The sequence below is a fragment of the Clinocottus analis genome, unplaced genomic scaffold, assembly GCF_023055335.1.
Source record: "Clinocottus analis isolate CAN_PGR_092001 unplaced genomic scaffold, fCliAna1.0.p SCAF_15, whole genome shotgun sequence".
Lineage (NCBI taxonomy): Eukaryota > Metazoa > Chordata > Actinopteri > Perciformes > Cottidae > Clinocottus > Clinocottus analis.
This window is the reverse complement of record NW_027175876.1, coordinates 1,134,039-1,149,744: the sequence shown is the minus strand read 5'-3', so window position 1 is coordinate 1,149,744 and position 15,706 is coordinate 1,134,039. Positions and strand designations below refer to the sequence as shown.

The 15,706-nt window shown below is 47.4% G+C and overlaps 1 protein-coding gene across 1 annotated transcript in view; it reads left to right on the top strand.

Annotated features, from left to right (window-relative positions):
* Window positions 1-15,706, top strand: part of LOC137785930 (kelch-like protein 29) — a 189,971-nt gene that overhangs the window by 17,029 nt on the left and 157,236 nt on the right. The gene's annotated exons all lie outside the window — the stretch shown is intronic.

Sequence of the window (15,706 nt, the reverse complement as noted above, 5' to 3'; positions counted from 1 at the left end):
GGTATAAAACAGCGTGGGCTTCAGCAGCAGGAGCGGCGTTAGAGGTAATTTCATCTTTGCAGAACAGTGCACTGTTATATACTACATGGTTGTTTCCCCTCTCGTACTATACGGCTATTGCGAAACAGGAAAAAAGGCGCTACGCTTGTGTTTCCTGGTCAATAACCCGTTGCTTTATTCTACTATAACCTCCACAATGTTAACACTATGCCTCTGTACAAGCTTACACGTTGTATTCTGCAATATCCAAATTTTCCAAATAGCTGAATTCAGTGTTTTGTTGCATGGATTTAACATTGTTCAGCCGACTCAAGCTGCTTTCAGTGTTGTTTTTTTTACTTCCTCTCCACGCCGTGCAGCTTCCTGTCCAGAGTCCATTTTTTATTTTTTTTAAAGAGCACACTGACGGAGTGAAACGCCGCCGTCAGATTCACAGAGATACAATTTTTTTGAAAGGAAGCAATTTCCATGCCCGGCATGAAAACTCCCTTTTAACCTTAATTACACCGCCCGCTCGGCGAGGACCAAATGTTCTCGGTGGCTGAAATTAATTTCCCGACAGGGAACTCTTATCAAAGAACTCGGATACACCTTCTTATCGTCCGCGGGTCAACGGGTCCGCGTTGAGAATTGACTCGGTAATTAATTGTGAGTATCATCTGCCAAATTTGTATTTGGAACATCTCCCTAATGTTGACGCGAGCCCTAATGGCCATCTGCAGAGTGCATCCCCGTTACGGCACACGCGTGTCCGTGGCTACACGTGTAAGAGACGCCTCGGATGTTTTTTATGGCGTGCTCCACAGCTGTTCGCCGGGCCAAGGTTGGCGTGCCTTTTTTTTTTTTTTTTCTGCTCGAGGGCAGAGACAGAAAAGAAATTTCAAATTACATTTTTCCACTTAAAACGGGAGCTGGAGAGGCTGCTGTCATTTATCGGTGTGATTATTGCTGAAGTCTTTCAGCAGAGGTGAGGGGAGCTAATGCGGACGTTAAGTAGTCGAGATTACCGGCGTGCTCCGGGTCATTTTGCAGTTCTGCCCTCTGAAAACACAGATTACTTCTCCGGCGTCCATCTTGCATTTCAGCCCGTTGAAAACGATGGAACCAATGTCGTCTCCAGATCTCCTTTTTCTCTGTTTGAGTTGTCGTATGAACCCCAAATTGATTCCAATACGTGTGTTTATTGTATGTATTTGTTCAGCAAAGTCTTGGGGAAAAAAATGTATATCTGCAAAAAAAAATTACCTTTCATAAAGATATGATCGAAACTATGAACATCCAGCATGTGAGCCAGATTCCCCAAAATAAGACACCTTTTTTAAAAGATTAGGACCTAAAGAATCAGAATCTGCAACAAAAACCACAATAAAACAGACTTGTCCTGTTAGGAAGGAGTTTCAGTCAAAAAAAACCTGTCGTTCGGTTCAAAAATGTGAAAAATTACGTATTTTATGCCCAAAGATTGTCAGACTGGTGCATGCTGGGACTTAAAATGGCGGCAGGGAGGATTTTTGCACACAGTTTCCAAAAGGTTAAAGGCGTAGTGGACCGGTCACATCGCAGCCTCTTGATCTGCAGGTTGTGCGTTCGCTGGACCATTTATAAAAATAAATAAATAAAAAAAAGATCCTGGTGCAGTTTCTTTTTCCTCTTTCTGTTTTTAACGAGTGGGACACATGTGTAGCGCAGATGTCAAAGCCGTCCTTTAGGGGCTCAGCGAGGTTCCCTCCGTACTTGTAAATGTGCATTCCTGCACCATGTGTGTTTTAACTCTGCCCCCCCCACCCACATACACACACACACACACACACCATCATGTGTCCGTCAAGCAAAAGAGAATAAACTTTCGACTCCCTCCGCTTACTAAAATAATCAGGATTCACGTCAGCTGCTGACAGTTCCACACACACGTCGAGAAACTGAAAGTGCTCCGTGTAAAATTGATTTTCGTCAAATTCATGTTTTTATTTTTTTATTTTTTCTTCTTTCTCTCCTCTCTCCGAAAACAACCCAACATTGTATATCCTTGAGAACCCGAGCGTGGAAAGCAGTAGCTCGCCGTGTTGTCTGGAGCGTGAGCAGGTGTTCCTGGCTTCGGATAGAGCGGTTGGAGGGGGGGGGGGGGGCAAAAAACAACAACAACAACAACAACAAGGCCTCTTGCATAGATGCTGACCTTGTGTGTCCAGATAGCGCTGATGAAAGAAGTAAAAAAAACCCACATATGTCTGAATATCTCTCCGAATGCTGCCGCTCTCTGCGCCGCCGTCTCGCAGGTGTTACTTCAGAGGACGCCACCTACGGATTTTATTTAATGTATTGATTTCACAACCCACTGGGGAGTTTAACAGCTCCCCAGTATGCATTCGCTCGAGTCTCTCTCGCTCTTTTCCCTCCCTCTCTCGCTCTCTTTCTCTGCCGTCTCGTCTCATCATGTCACTCACGGCTGTTTGTGTGTTAGAATCTGCTTCTTTCTGTACATCTGCCTCCTCTCGCTTTTGACAAACTTACACCCACCCACTGGGATCAGATTAAAGCAGACATGTCGAGCACACCTCCCCTCTCCTGGAGCAAAGCATGCTGGGGATGTGAACGACGCATGCCGCCGCCGCCGCCGCCGCTCTCTGACAGGTGATTTTAAGTGGCGCTGTCTCCTGTAATTGCCGGTAATCTGAGATGGATGTGCGGCCCCGTGAGGTATTTTAATGCCGCCTCGCTGCAATATGTTTTTTTCTTTATTAGATTTTTTTTTTTTCTTCTCCATAATCTTGTTTTCTCCGGGATTGTCGCCGCGCATATGTCATTCTCCATTTTCGTTCCGCGATCGGTTTTTCGGGCAATAACTTCTTCCTCGCACCTGTGCAGGAGAAGCCCACAGGTCCGCCCTCGCCGCCGCCGCTTATTAGCAGCGCTGGACTTTTTTTCAGATACTTTAGCGTTTGACGGAGGCCAAAGATCCGTTCGGGGCCAAAGATTTAATAATCACCTGCCAGTTCCTGTCTCTATCTGCCCCGGCGCTCCAAACGGAGATTTCCCACAACTTGTTGCATCTTTTAAACGTGAACAAAGTGTAAAATGTCGTAGAGGGAGACGACTTTGACGTGAAGAAGGTTAAGTTTGCAAAGGCATCTTTCCTTAGAAGCAGCTCAGCTTCAGGATGTTTTTGTATTTATTTTGGTTTTAATGATGATTTTCTTCATGCAAAACTATGGATAGATGCATAGATATATACACACACGTATGTGTGTCTGCATGCATGCAAATGAAAGTCTACTCCTTTATTCTACTCCCTTAATTTACCCTCAATCTTCCCAGACTAAATTAACTTGCATGTCCATCCTCGTCGCATCAGAAGTTTCCTTCACCCAACTTTATACCCCAAATCGGATAAATTTATTTTTCCACCCCCGTGGCAAAAAAAAAACCCATAACAAGTTTTTGTAGTGTAGAAGTTTTGCTTCCATATCATCTCTGGGGAATTAAGTTTTTCGGACATGCCCGGAGTGATTCCAGCACATCCAAGCAAAAGCGCTGACGGGGTCACCGACCTGTGAGCCTCGGCTCCTTTTCCACACTTACATTGCACCTCGCCTCCTCCCTCCTTCCTTCCCTCCTTCTTTTTATGCACTTTCTCTCTTAAAACTTCTTTTATCTCTTTACCAATTCAGCCACTTTTTTTTTTGTGACTCAGAGTGCCTCTTTGTTTTGGTTGTGGAGAAATCGATAGCCATTACAGGAGAGGGAGAAGCAGCTGAAGACTTGTTTCCCTGTCAGTCTGACCCTGCCTGACGGCTGTCATCTCCCTTAATTGCTCGGCTAATATCCTCCCCACTCAGCCTGGATCTAGGTCAGCCGGGCCGAGCTGACTTGAGGCTGTCCTCCTCCTCCGTGATCTCTTCTTCTTCTTCTCTCTCTGCCTTTTCCCTCGTTTTTTAGCTCTCGTCTCAATTAGAATTAAAAACATACAGCGGGAATACGAGAAAGATGGGTTGTGTGTTTTCTTCGCTCCGCGATGACCCCGGTTTGGATTAATCCAATCATAAAAAAACGTTTTTTCCTCCTTCCCTGCAGTAGATAATCATTTATGCACCCTGTTCTATTCTGGGATTGGAAATGGGCTCGCCAGAATTAACCTTTTATATTTCCCTCAGGTGATGCAAGACATGCAGGTTTTTTTTTCTTTTTTGTCTACCAGCTCTCTGCTGTGTTTTGCGCCTTCAGGTCAGAACATGAAGCTTCTTAGCAACCGAGAGGTTCGACCTTGATAACCTGCGTTTTTCATATCACGACTTCCACAATTAGGATTGTAGGGCAGGTCGCTACGTAGCCGTAGCCGCGAGGGTTAGCATGAAACGAGCGTTTAAAGCAGTGGACACACAAAGGGCGAGCTATGTTTTTTTTTAGCAGGACGACATTTTAGCCGCGTCAGAAATGGCAGAATCAGAAGCTTCTCCTGCTGGTCCTTCAAGGTGATGTATTGCTAGCGTAGGAAACGCAACCAGGAAAGGTCGACGTCGTAATAAATGCTTTTGTTTGTGTCTGAGTGTCCTCTCCTTCCTTCCTCGACTCATTTAAAGCAGCTTAATGAAGTCTGGAGCGTCCCGGTTATCGTTCCAAACAAAACTGCCTCAATTATTCTCACTATCAAGCGGGTTTGCATAACAGAACGGTTTTTTTTCTTCCCTCAGATGAAACTTAATTTCCCCGTTTCCCAGCTTTGCTTGGCAAAATGTCCGCTGGCTAAAGAAATAAAGAAAGAAAGAAAGGCACGGTGGAGTTGGTGGAATATAATGCGAGTGTTGGGGATGAAGCGCAGACTTTTCTGCCTCGGGGGCGTGAAAAAAAAAGACAATATTCTCAATGTGATTTTGTGAGAGTGTTGTGGTTTAAGGCGTCTTCTGCTATTTGTCCAGGGTAGCTTGTATTTCTGCATACCTGTTTCACCTCGTTAAACAGCTTCAATACCACAAAACAACATTTATCCACTCCTCTGTTCTAATACGAGCCGACGACACTGCAATCACAAATAGATGAAACCAAATCTGCCCGGCAACCGGGGGACCCCCCCCCCCAATAAACATCTCGATTCGATAGCGGAGAAATCTGTTGTTGAAAGCAACGCTTCTTGTCACTTGGGTTGTTGTTGTTTTGTTCTTTTTTAAAAGACTCGGCCCTCTCGGCGGCTCCGGCTCCTCGGTTGTTTACACCCACCGCCGTGGCTACAGGCGGCCATTTTAAACAAGGCAGCAAAGCGCGGACGAGGAACGAGGGGCTAGTAATTGTGTCAGCGGCCGGAGCTCTGAGCCAGTAACTGTCAAGACCTCATCCTCTCCCCTCCGTGCTCCCCGGTTTAATGGAGCGTGTGAAGGTGGGTGGAGGTGGTGGGGGTAAGGTGCGCTGCTGCCCCGGCACTGTCCGTTCAAATGGGCTCCCCGTCCTTCTCTGATGGGCACTGTGGAACAATAAGCCTAAGGTGGAGCAGCTGGAGAAAGCGTTAGTGCGAGACTCCGTCCTGCAGGTCGCCGTTTTTCAGCCTCGCTGCCCTCAACGGAACGGCAACCTCTTCACGACCTGTAACGGCAATAAACCCCCTATTGTGCGCCGCTAAAAATCGACGTAAACGCACAGCCGACGACCTTTTTCAGGTGTAAACGAGCGTTAGGAAGCGCTAGGCTAGCGGTCTGCTAACCCCCTCCCTCCCTCAACGTATTCACCCCCTGGTGCGGGTTTGGGTAAGTTTGGCTCGCAGTCGCAGATTTCCAGAGAGTGAAAGTCCAGCTGTAACCCAAAACTGTTTGGCTTGGAGGAATATTGGGAGAGCTGAACAGAAGCAGACTCTTTGTGGAGCGCGAGGCCTGTTGTTTTGGACCCCGCTGTCGGTGTGGAGCGATGCCCAGATTTCACAGATCCGCTGTTAAAAAAAAAAAACCCACATCCAGGCTCGGCGCTAATGAGCTTTCTGACTCTGGAAGACGCGTTCCTCTCTCTGTGTGCCGCTCGATGACATGCGTTGTTGTTGTTGTTGCCCTCGTGATATCAGCATTTCCACTTCGTGACAAATACCAAGTTTTATTATCTATTTAAATACTCCGATTCCACTTCAAGTGGGAACGAGAGGCATTTGAAGATATTTGTAGCCGGCGTCGGTCCCGGGGCCTCGCTGTCGCTCGTGTTTGTTTGTGCCGACGATGTTCAGTCAAAAGTGTTGAACAAAGCTGTTGTTAAATCTTTCGGGGGTGGGCAAGTCGAGTCTCGAGGCTACATTAGCAAAAATTTGTAAGATCTGAGTCTTTTCAGATCTCCGGATACTTGTAATTAAAAGCTTCAGCGTTTTTTCTTTTTTTTTTTTTTTTTTCAAAGGCGTGGGCTCCACGGACGACGAGCGAAGTGTCTCAAAACTGTGGGATGAATTCTCACAAACATTTGCTGCAGGCACTCATTATCCCCTCAGGATGAAATGAACTGAAGCAACTCATTAACCTTCTTAAAATCGTTAATTTATTTGGTAAACTTTGATTTCTAACACTGTCCAGAGCTGTACGTTTGTGCTAATTGAACTGGGACGCTAACACACTCAACTAAGAAAGTATATTAAACTTTAAAGGGTGAATTATTTTTATATATCTTTACAAACCTGACCATTTTAATGCATAATACATGTGAGTCAAAGTGACTTTTCATGTCCAATGATGATCGTTTGTGTTGCTGTGACACACAAGCCTTAACATTCAAGTCTACAATTTAAAAAAAATAAAATAAAGTCCTGTATCTTAAGCCCAGAGTCTCCCGCTCTGGTATTGAGCTTTAATAACCGTTTGCATTAAAAAATGAAACTTGCATCAGCCAGAAGATGAAAAAAAAGGAGCGAAAAAATACAAAAATCCATGCGCTGTGCAGGTGCATTGCATCACCGCCGGCTCCTCTGTGCCCAGTCCTCCCAGTCTTCCCAGCATGCCGAGCTCCAAGCGCGCCAACGTCTTGGTTGGCGCCACTTTTTCCTTCCTTCCCGCTGGAGCGCCATCTGCAGCTCGCCGCATCGGCCAAAACAATCAGATATGGAAGACGTCGACATGAAAACTCAGATGTCAAACTCCTCCTCCCCCTTTTTTTTTGCCACATTGCATCCTGGGAAACATATTTGTTGGAGACGAGCTCGTTGAGTGGCGTCTTCCATCGCCACGGCCTCCGCGGGGGGGGGGGGGAAATAAACAGCGGCGTCTCTGAGATGAGAACGACGACGAGCCTATATTAGGATGATCTTTCCATCGCTTTCTCAAATGGCTTCGTTTTTATTTATTTCTGTATTTTCGGAGCCTGGATTGGTTTGCAGACGGCGCGTTGCATCTGCCAGTTATCACACCTGACATCTTGAATTGACTCCCATCAGTCGGCAGATGAGAGTCGCTTCACCTGCAAAAGCGTGGGAATGAACGGGGCGTCGGTTTCTTTTTTTTTCTTACAAATAACCTCAACCCGGCAGCATCATTTTCTCTCTTCGCGATTTGTGTGCTTATTTAGGCAATCCTGTGTTCCCCTAGTCAAACTGCTCGGCAAAATACTCGTGAGAGGAGAACTGAAATTGCTTCACTCAATCCATGATCAGTTTTTTTTTATATGGAGAGTTGTGGCGGGGAAACCAGCGGATGATAAAATGGAATCGCTCACCTGATATCGGCCCCCCGACACCCCGGGGTGACATCGGCATTACCCTTTTCCTCATCTTCCGGGTCTTTTTAAGAATAAACTCTTCGGGTTGGTTTCGCTGCTGGCGCCCTCTTGAACTATTGCAGTAATCCATAAAACATCGCACAGCTGCAGGTTTTGGATGCCATTTACTTCACGCTGGAGGAGGAGACACCAAAAACACACTCGGGACATCGACCCGTTCATCGTGAAGATGGCCGCCGGTGGGAAGACGCCAGTCCTGGAAAAACATGGATTATATAAATAATTATTATCTAGGGGACTCAAATCAACGTAGTGTGTACTGACATTGATTTTATGGATCGCCGTGACGTTTCTGTCCAGGCATGCATATATTTCGAGGTCAAAGGGTCGTGACCTTTTTTGAAAGGAATAGCCAGTACCAGTAGCGCCACAAATACGCCAAAAAATCATTTCTTTCCCCCCCGAGTGAACGATCTGTACAGCTCTACATCTACAGGACAAGATGGATCGTCACACACTTCCTAACTCTTTCATGACGCCAGAAAATCACGACTTTACCTTCAGCCTCAGTCGCTTTGACCTTATTTAGCGCTAATTAGCCAATGTTAGCATGCTAAATGGACATAACCTTGTATTATTGGCACGTTAGCATTGGCACTGTAGGTATGTTGGCATGGTCAAGGGGTCGTGACCTTTTTGAAAGGAATAGCCAGCACCAGTAGCGCTGCCAATACGCTAAAAATATTCATTTCTTTCCCCCCGAGTGAACGATCTCTTCATCTACAGGACAAGATGGATCGTCACACTTTTCCCAACTCTTTATGGCGCCAAAAAAATCTTGACTTTACCTTCAGTTGCTCTGACCTTTTATTTAGCGCTAATTAGCAACTGTTAGCATGCTAAATGGAGATAACCTTGTATTATCTGCACGTTAGCGTTGGCACTGTAGTCATGTTGGCATGCATTTAACTTTGAGCACCACTCTGCCTGATTCCAGCCTCGCGTAGCTGTTTAAAACTTTTCATTTTACGTTTTCTAGTTTTTTTTTAAATGAAGGTATTTCCCTTGAAACCGGGAAAATGCCAGTAGCAATGCGTTTATACCGAATGCAGCATTAAGAGACGTTTTGAAGGACCACGCGCGAGTAAATCAGCATTCAAAATGTCCCGTCGCCACATTGAGTCACAGAAAGGAGTCGTTTAATTAATCAGGTTGTAACATAACTCTTTTCAGTCTCACCTTGCGTCCTTTTGAAAGAACATCAACCCCCAACTTTTACATTTCAATGAACCACAGACGATTTAATAAATTAAGACGACAGTTTTTTTTCACCCCAAAAGTCTGCAGGTCATCGCAGACGGATGCGTCTGAAATTATAGTTTACGATTAAGCTAATTGAAGTGGCCAGTCATTTTATTTCATTTTTTTTAATGCTCCTGACGGGCGGCTTTACTACCTTCACACATCCAGGAAGGACGCTTCCCTCCTCCTCCTCATAATCTCATTTCCTCCTCTCTGCCAGTCAAACAACCTTTTTTAAGATCCCGTGAAGTTTCAGCTCCCGCTGGCGGCGTTCCACGAGAAAGGGGCGGAGCTCCAAGTCATTACATTTCTGTCTGATTTAACCTGAAGGTCGACTCAAAGGTCGTGTCATTCATTGCCTCTTAAGAGCTCTGCTACCATACATCATTCTTACATTCCTCGTAGGGTTGAGATGAATATTAAACGCAGGCCGAGGAAAACAAACGGTTTGTAACGGTGAATCGGAGATCCAGAGTAATTGTTTATTACATTGTTTTGTTTATCAAATAATTAATTTACGGCTCGTCTGGACGAGAACGTCCCGTGGTGGACTCGTCCGCTTGCGTTGCTTTAGTTTCCTCCCCCCTCTGGTTGTGATTTGATACGAGATCCACTAGACAATTTCCAGTTTATTACTGCTGTGTCCGGGCAAGTCCCTGATAAGATTAACCAACGTCTATGAATCATTGCTGGAGGGGGAACTGTGTGTGTGTGTGTGTGTGTGTGTGTGTGTGTGTGTCGAGGCGCCCGGTCAGCGAGTGCGAGACATCCAGGACCGAGCCGAGAAGCGCCGCAGTGCCCTCGTGACGCCAGCGAAACGCTTTGTGCAGAAAGACTTGATGCTCCTCCGCTGATCCTCCACGAAATCTGGTGTGTGTGTGATGATCAGTGTGTGTGTGTGTGTGTGTGATCCCTGATCTGTGCAGAGGGCGGGGTGATGGTGGTGCTGATGTGCCCGTAGGGAGAGACGACGCTCTCCGGCCCCCAAAAACCCAATTTCCTCTAAAAGATTGAGGAGGCCGGCGTGCCCTCCGGGGGGAGGAGGGCGAGCGAGGCGCTGAACTCTCTTTCTTTTCTCGTCTTGTCTTTTAATCGCATCGGGCTTTTAATTCTTTCATGAACTAGTCTCACACCCTTTTTTTTCCTCTCCTTTTTTTAACATTTCATGAAGAGCGTCGGAGATAAGAGAGCCGTGATTGCCGCCTTCGGTCCCCAGCATCTCTGCGGCGTGCTGCGTTTTCTTTTCCTTGTTTCACTATAACACTTCTGGTAATTGTGCGAAGGGAGGTGTTGACTTTGACTGATGGCTCACCCTTCATGCATTTATATACACACACACACACACACACACACACACGCACGCGCGCGCGCAGGAGTTGATGAATTATGTATCGGTGCGCTTGAAACAAACTAATCAATATAAAATGTCTGGCGTCGGTATTGACCAGGCGTGTGGTTGGCGCTTAATGGCCACGAGGAAGAGAACGCGTTGAGGTCCGCGACGAGTTATCGACGGCTAAATGTGTCGCACACGAGCGTTGTGTGTTTCTTCAGAGCGCTTGTGATCGTTCTCTGGGTGCTTTCGCTTCTCCAGTTGGAGTTTATTCAGACGGCACTGAAGGTGCTAATCCGGTTTTACTGCTCACATTGACGTATTTATACAAAAAATAATCAAACCAAGAGGTGTGTGTTGTGTCGAGCGGAAGCTTCTTTGTAGATTGGACCCTTCCGGCTATTGCCGTCATCAGGACGTTGGAAAATGACATTTTGTGCAGCTTTTGAAATGCTTCTGATTGTGTCCTTTTTTATTTAACGGCTGATTATGAGCATTATTAGTTATTAGACTGCAAATCCACCGACTGTTACAAGGGATGATGGGTGAGAAAGGTGTGCAAGAGGCCCATTGAACTCTCCCAGATGACCTTACAAGCTTTCATTTCTGCCTCGTACCTTTTTTAATGGACGGCTTTGTACCTGTTGATCAGCGTCAACATACCGGCAGGACCTTGAATACAGGTCTCATGTCTCATCTTTATCCATCTTTAATTCCTCATTTGTGAAAACATTCCTGGCGAATCAACGGAGTCTTGATTATAGGACGGCTTCCTGTAGTGATTTCATGATCAGAAATTGTTTATTAGTAGTTTTTAGCTTTTTTAAAATCACGCTTTAGTCGTGTATCTGCTACTGAGTCGACCGGCGTGCGTTCGATTGCCGTCCCCCACGCCAAAACCCGACTCACCGAGCGCTTTTGTTTCAACCGACCCGATCGCTTTTGAGGCGCTTTCAGGAGCTCGACCTGGCGGCGAAGCGCCACTGAGCGGCTTTAATCCACCCCGCGTTCCAGACGCCTGATGGATATCAGATGCGCGCGTCCGTGTTTACATCGCGGCCGCCTTGTCTCTCCCGTCAGCGCGGCTTTAGGGATCTAATCCTGACGGTCGAAAGTGTTGCTGGTGCAGTCTGTGTGGGCTGCTGCCTGTGATACAGATAAACTGTCTGAAATCAATAAGCTTCTGTGCGACCCTCCTCATCCTCCCCCCCGTTCTACCTTCAAAAAGGTCAGCGAGGCCGATCTTTTTAACTCATTGTTTAGCCGCGTGTCGCGTCCGGCTCTAATGATCTGGACGGCAGCAGCAGCTGCAGGCCTTTCTCCTTTTTTTATTTTGTGGATTGGCTCTGAGAATTCTCGGAAGATGGATGCTGCTATCGTCCTTGACTGCCTCGCAATATGCGGCGCCGTACCCGCCTCCCTCCATCCTGCATTTCCAATCGCTGTTCTCCGTTTGATGGCAGGCAATTACAGGAGATTGTTTTTCTTTTGTCGAACAGGCCGGTCGGCACGGTGCCCCTTTTTTTTTTCTCCACCTTCTTCTTCTTCTTGGAAAGGCAGCGCCCTCCTTTTTCTCTTCTCCACTTGACAGATGCGCATCGCTTGAAGACGAGCTCTATTTGACTTCAACACAATGATTGATTAAAGTAAATACAGTCAAAACGGGTTGGCGTGTGTAATCAGATGTTTTGGTAGAATAATTATTGTTTACATTGATGGTTGGGCGTTGCATTGAACACAGTTTGCTTTTTATTCACGACTTGTTGTCCAGAGGAATATGTGTTTCTTTAATGCCCGAAGAAAAGAAATAATTCCACTTTTTGCAGCTGCGTATTGTTGCTGCGAGGTGATGAAGATGCAACGTTAACACTGGATAGTTCAGCCACTTCTGCAGATTTATTTGATAAGAAGTATTTAATTAAAAAGCAAAAATCCGTCTCAATTCCAGACAAACAACGATGGGTTCAACCTGCAGCTGGAGATATTTCCATATCATAACCACATCCTTCTACGGTAAAATTGTCCCGTCGTCTGCTCGGCTGAAATTTTTCATATAGATCAGGAGATGTGAGGAAGCGGAGGATGCGAGGAAGGTGACGTACGGCAGTAATGAGTGACAGCGGAACGAGTGGTGTGGATAGCTGGAGGAGGATGACCTTGGCGTCCGGAGTATTCATATCTGAAGACGTGGGAAATAATCAGCATGAGCTCACAGCGCTGAGCAGCATCGAGCCCCCGGTGCTGCCGCTGCAAACAATGAGCTGAAGCAGAGATGTGTTGCAGAGACGTGCTTCACTTTCTTCTCTTTATGCTGTGCACTTCTTCTTTTTCTTGTTTTTTTGAGTGCCAACCAGAGCCTGCAGTGGCCCTTTGTTTTTTTTGGCAAAGCTCATTAAAAATGGCCGCCATTCAAATATCATCCCAGGAAGAAAAAAAGCTCTTCCTGTGATGTTTGCGAACAAATCCTTAAAGTGCTATTAAAAAAAAAACCCACAAACAGTTTGGAGGGAGTCAAAGTTTCATCTCCAGTTTGTAAAAGCGACGGCGAAAAGTTCCAGCAGTGATCAGCGGGAACACGCCGAGCAATCTCCTCCACACTTTCTGGCTTTTTTGATATCTATTTGGCTCCCAGCGAGCGGGATTTCAGTTTGATATTCAAAAAGCGTGCGTGCAGGATGTTAGCGGCGGGGAAGCAGACGTCGCGGCGCTCGGCGGCGTTAGCAGTCACCCCGACAGTCCCCCCCCCGTGACATTCAGCAGGTGTAAATGGCATTTGTGACATTCACTGAGTGAGAGTAATGTATTCACCTCGACCGGCTCGTCCAGCCGGCTGCTGGAGGAGAAGCTGTGTGCACGAGCACGTCCTCACGCCGCCAGACACTCGCAGTATGTTCGTTTTTATATCTCTAGCGTGGGGGAAATATGCAAAGTATTCCCTTTTTTTTAAAATATATATATGGCACTGCACCTCTGCAGCTCTGCTTCAACCCACGCCAGAGTGCTTGGACGCCGTGGCGGTGGGGCTATTAGTTTCTGACGTATTGCGACACACACGTCGGTTAACAATTCATTCAGATGACGGACAGCGACGCGCTGCCACCTTTCAGCTCGTCTCGGAGAGCGCCGCCTGTAATGTTTCCTGCTCCTGGCGCCCGTAAGAGTTGACAAAATGGCAACTGCTGCCGGCGTGGAAGCTTTCTGCTCGGGGAAAACATGATTTACTGTCGGCAACACGAGGACGGAGGGGAGGGGAGGGGGGGGGCAGCCGCCGCTCACCTGCGGCGAGGACGCCGAGCATCATCACGCCATCGGACCGGCGCAACTTTTACAAAACGCAGTTTGAAAGTTCTCCCTCCTCTCCCTCCTCTTCCTCCTCCTGCCTGTTGGTTTTCATTCGTTTCCCCATTTTGAAAATCAGCCTGAACTCGGCTTTGGCACTCTGTAATCCATCACTCTGAGCGTTTCGTCGCCTTTTAGCGTTTGTCAAAAGTTCCCGCCGCGCCCACTCTGCCCTACTCCGTCATTTATCACTTCCTCTCAGCGACGCCTCAGGACTCCTATCCATTCAGAGATTGTATATATTTTTTCCTGCCTCGCTCTCTTGCCACATCCGTCTAAAAATCGGTGTTTGCTTCCTCCGGCGCCGCGAGCGTTAAAAGCTGATGCCGTCCGTCCGTCTCAGTCTCCACGACGTGACGCAACGACAGACACCGGGATGGAAATGCGTCCCGGGCTGACTTTGTCGTGGTTTCCAGGATGAAGCCTTCATATTTTTGGTATTTTTAAACTTAAAAATGCTCGGCTCCGTGGCGCTGACTCTGATGCCAACGTTTAACAGCATGGTGGTCGGCTGCGCGTGGAGTCGGTTGACGGACACTATGAGATGAAACAAATTCAACCCTCGTCTTTTGAAGTGACTCGAGTCACAACGTCCAGTGTTCGCTGCTCCTGCAGGGTTTGATTTTTCCTGACTGTTTTTCCTCCATGAATGCGTTTTCCTGCAGAGTGTCAGACGTCTCTCGCGTGTCCTTGACCACACGGCCGGCGAGGAGGCTTTTTTATCACAAACGGTCCGACTGCTCTCGACTGCATTTACCTCGGGACAATAGCATAGCTCCGGCTTTGTTCGCTGTGACGGATGAGCGACCGCGAGCCAGTTCCAGCGCTCTGCAGGTCGATCTTCTGCAGTGAATTCAAGTTAATGTTAACCAATGGCCAGAGTGACCATTTTCACATTTTGAAAATGGATGAATTCAGTCAAGAAGACACACACACACACACATTGTTATAGATGCTACTTCTTGCATTAAACAATCGGTGCATTGAAGCCCAGCTGAAGACGAGAGAAGTGACTGGCGGAGAGCATATAGACGGGCCTTGGCGGCGATGTTGAGAGATGATCCGGGACTTTCTAATGAGATTGAATACCGTCTCCGCTGCCAACTGCTAATGCTGCAGATTTCCCGCCGTGCCTCAAGGACGTCGGAGCGCCCTGCCATGTCCAGCGTCTCCTCGGCCCGTCCTCCTATCCGATTGCCCCCTGTAATTGGCAAAAAAGTACGGCGCTTAATCAGCGCTGTGATACCTGCAGAGACCTGGAAGCATAAAATGGAGACGAGAGGAGGTAAAGATAGCGATATGAAGGGGGGGGAGGCTCAGTGGGGTCGAGCCGGTCGTCCTTTAACCACAAGGTTGGATCCCGCTGTCCGCCTTCACTACTGCTCCTAAAAATAAATAAAAAAGGCTTTTGGTTGGGCTAAATGCAGAGGTCAAGTGTGGACGCGTGAAAACGACTGCGTGCGAGAGTTTTTTTAAAAGTCTTTGAGTCGGCTGCAGATTGACGGAGAGCGAGCATGAAGAAGAAAGAGAAACCATCAGAGCTCAAGAGGGAGCAGCCTATTGTATTTAAAAAGTGTGTGTGTGTGTGTGCGCATATGCTCCCCCCCCTCTCCTCCTTCCCTGCTCCTCCACCAGAGGATAGCGAAGGCGTGCAGCGCTGCGTCCACAGAGGGTTCTCAACAACGCCGTGCATTTTACCGCTTGTAAAGCAATCATTTCCACCCCTTCACTCTCTCTCTCTCTCCCCCCCCTCCCTCTTCTGGCTTGTGGGACTGCTGAGTCAGCTCACCTTCATATGGAGAGTGGCTCCCCCAACCGAGACGCTATTGATTCGGCCCTGTTTGTAAAGGGTGGAGGAGGGGGGGAGGAGGGGAAATGTTCCCGAACCTCTCAGGCCAATTTCTGCAGCGCTGCACAGCCGGGAGCACCGCCGGGCACTGGGGATGGAGAGCAGGGAGGAAAAACATCAACATTACTCCCCCGCGCACACACAGATGCACGCACACACACACACACTCAGGCAGGCGCACATGCATTCAGCGTTACATTGGAGCAACACAAAAA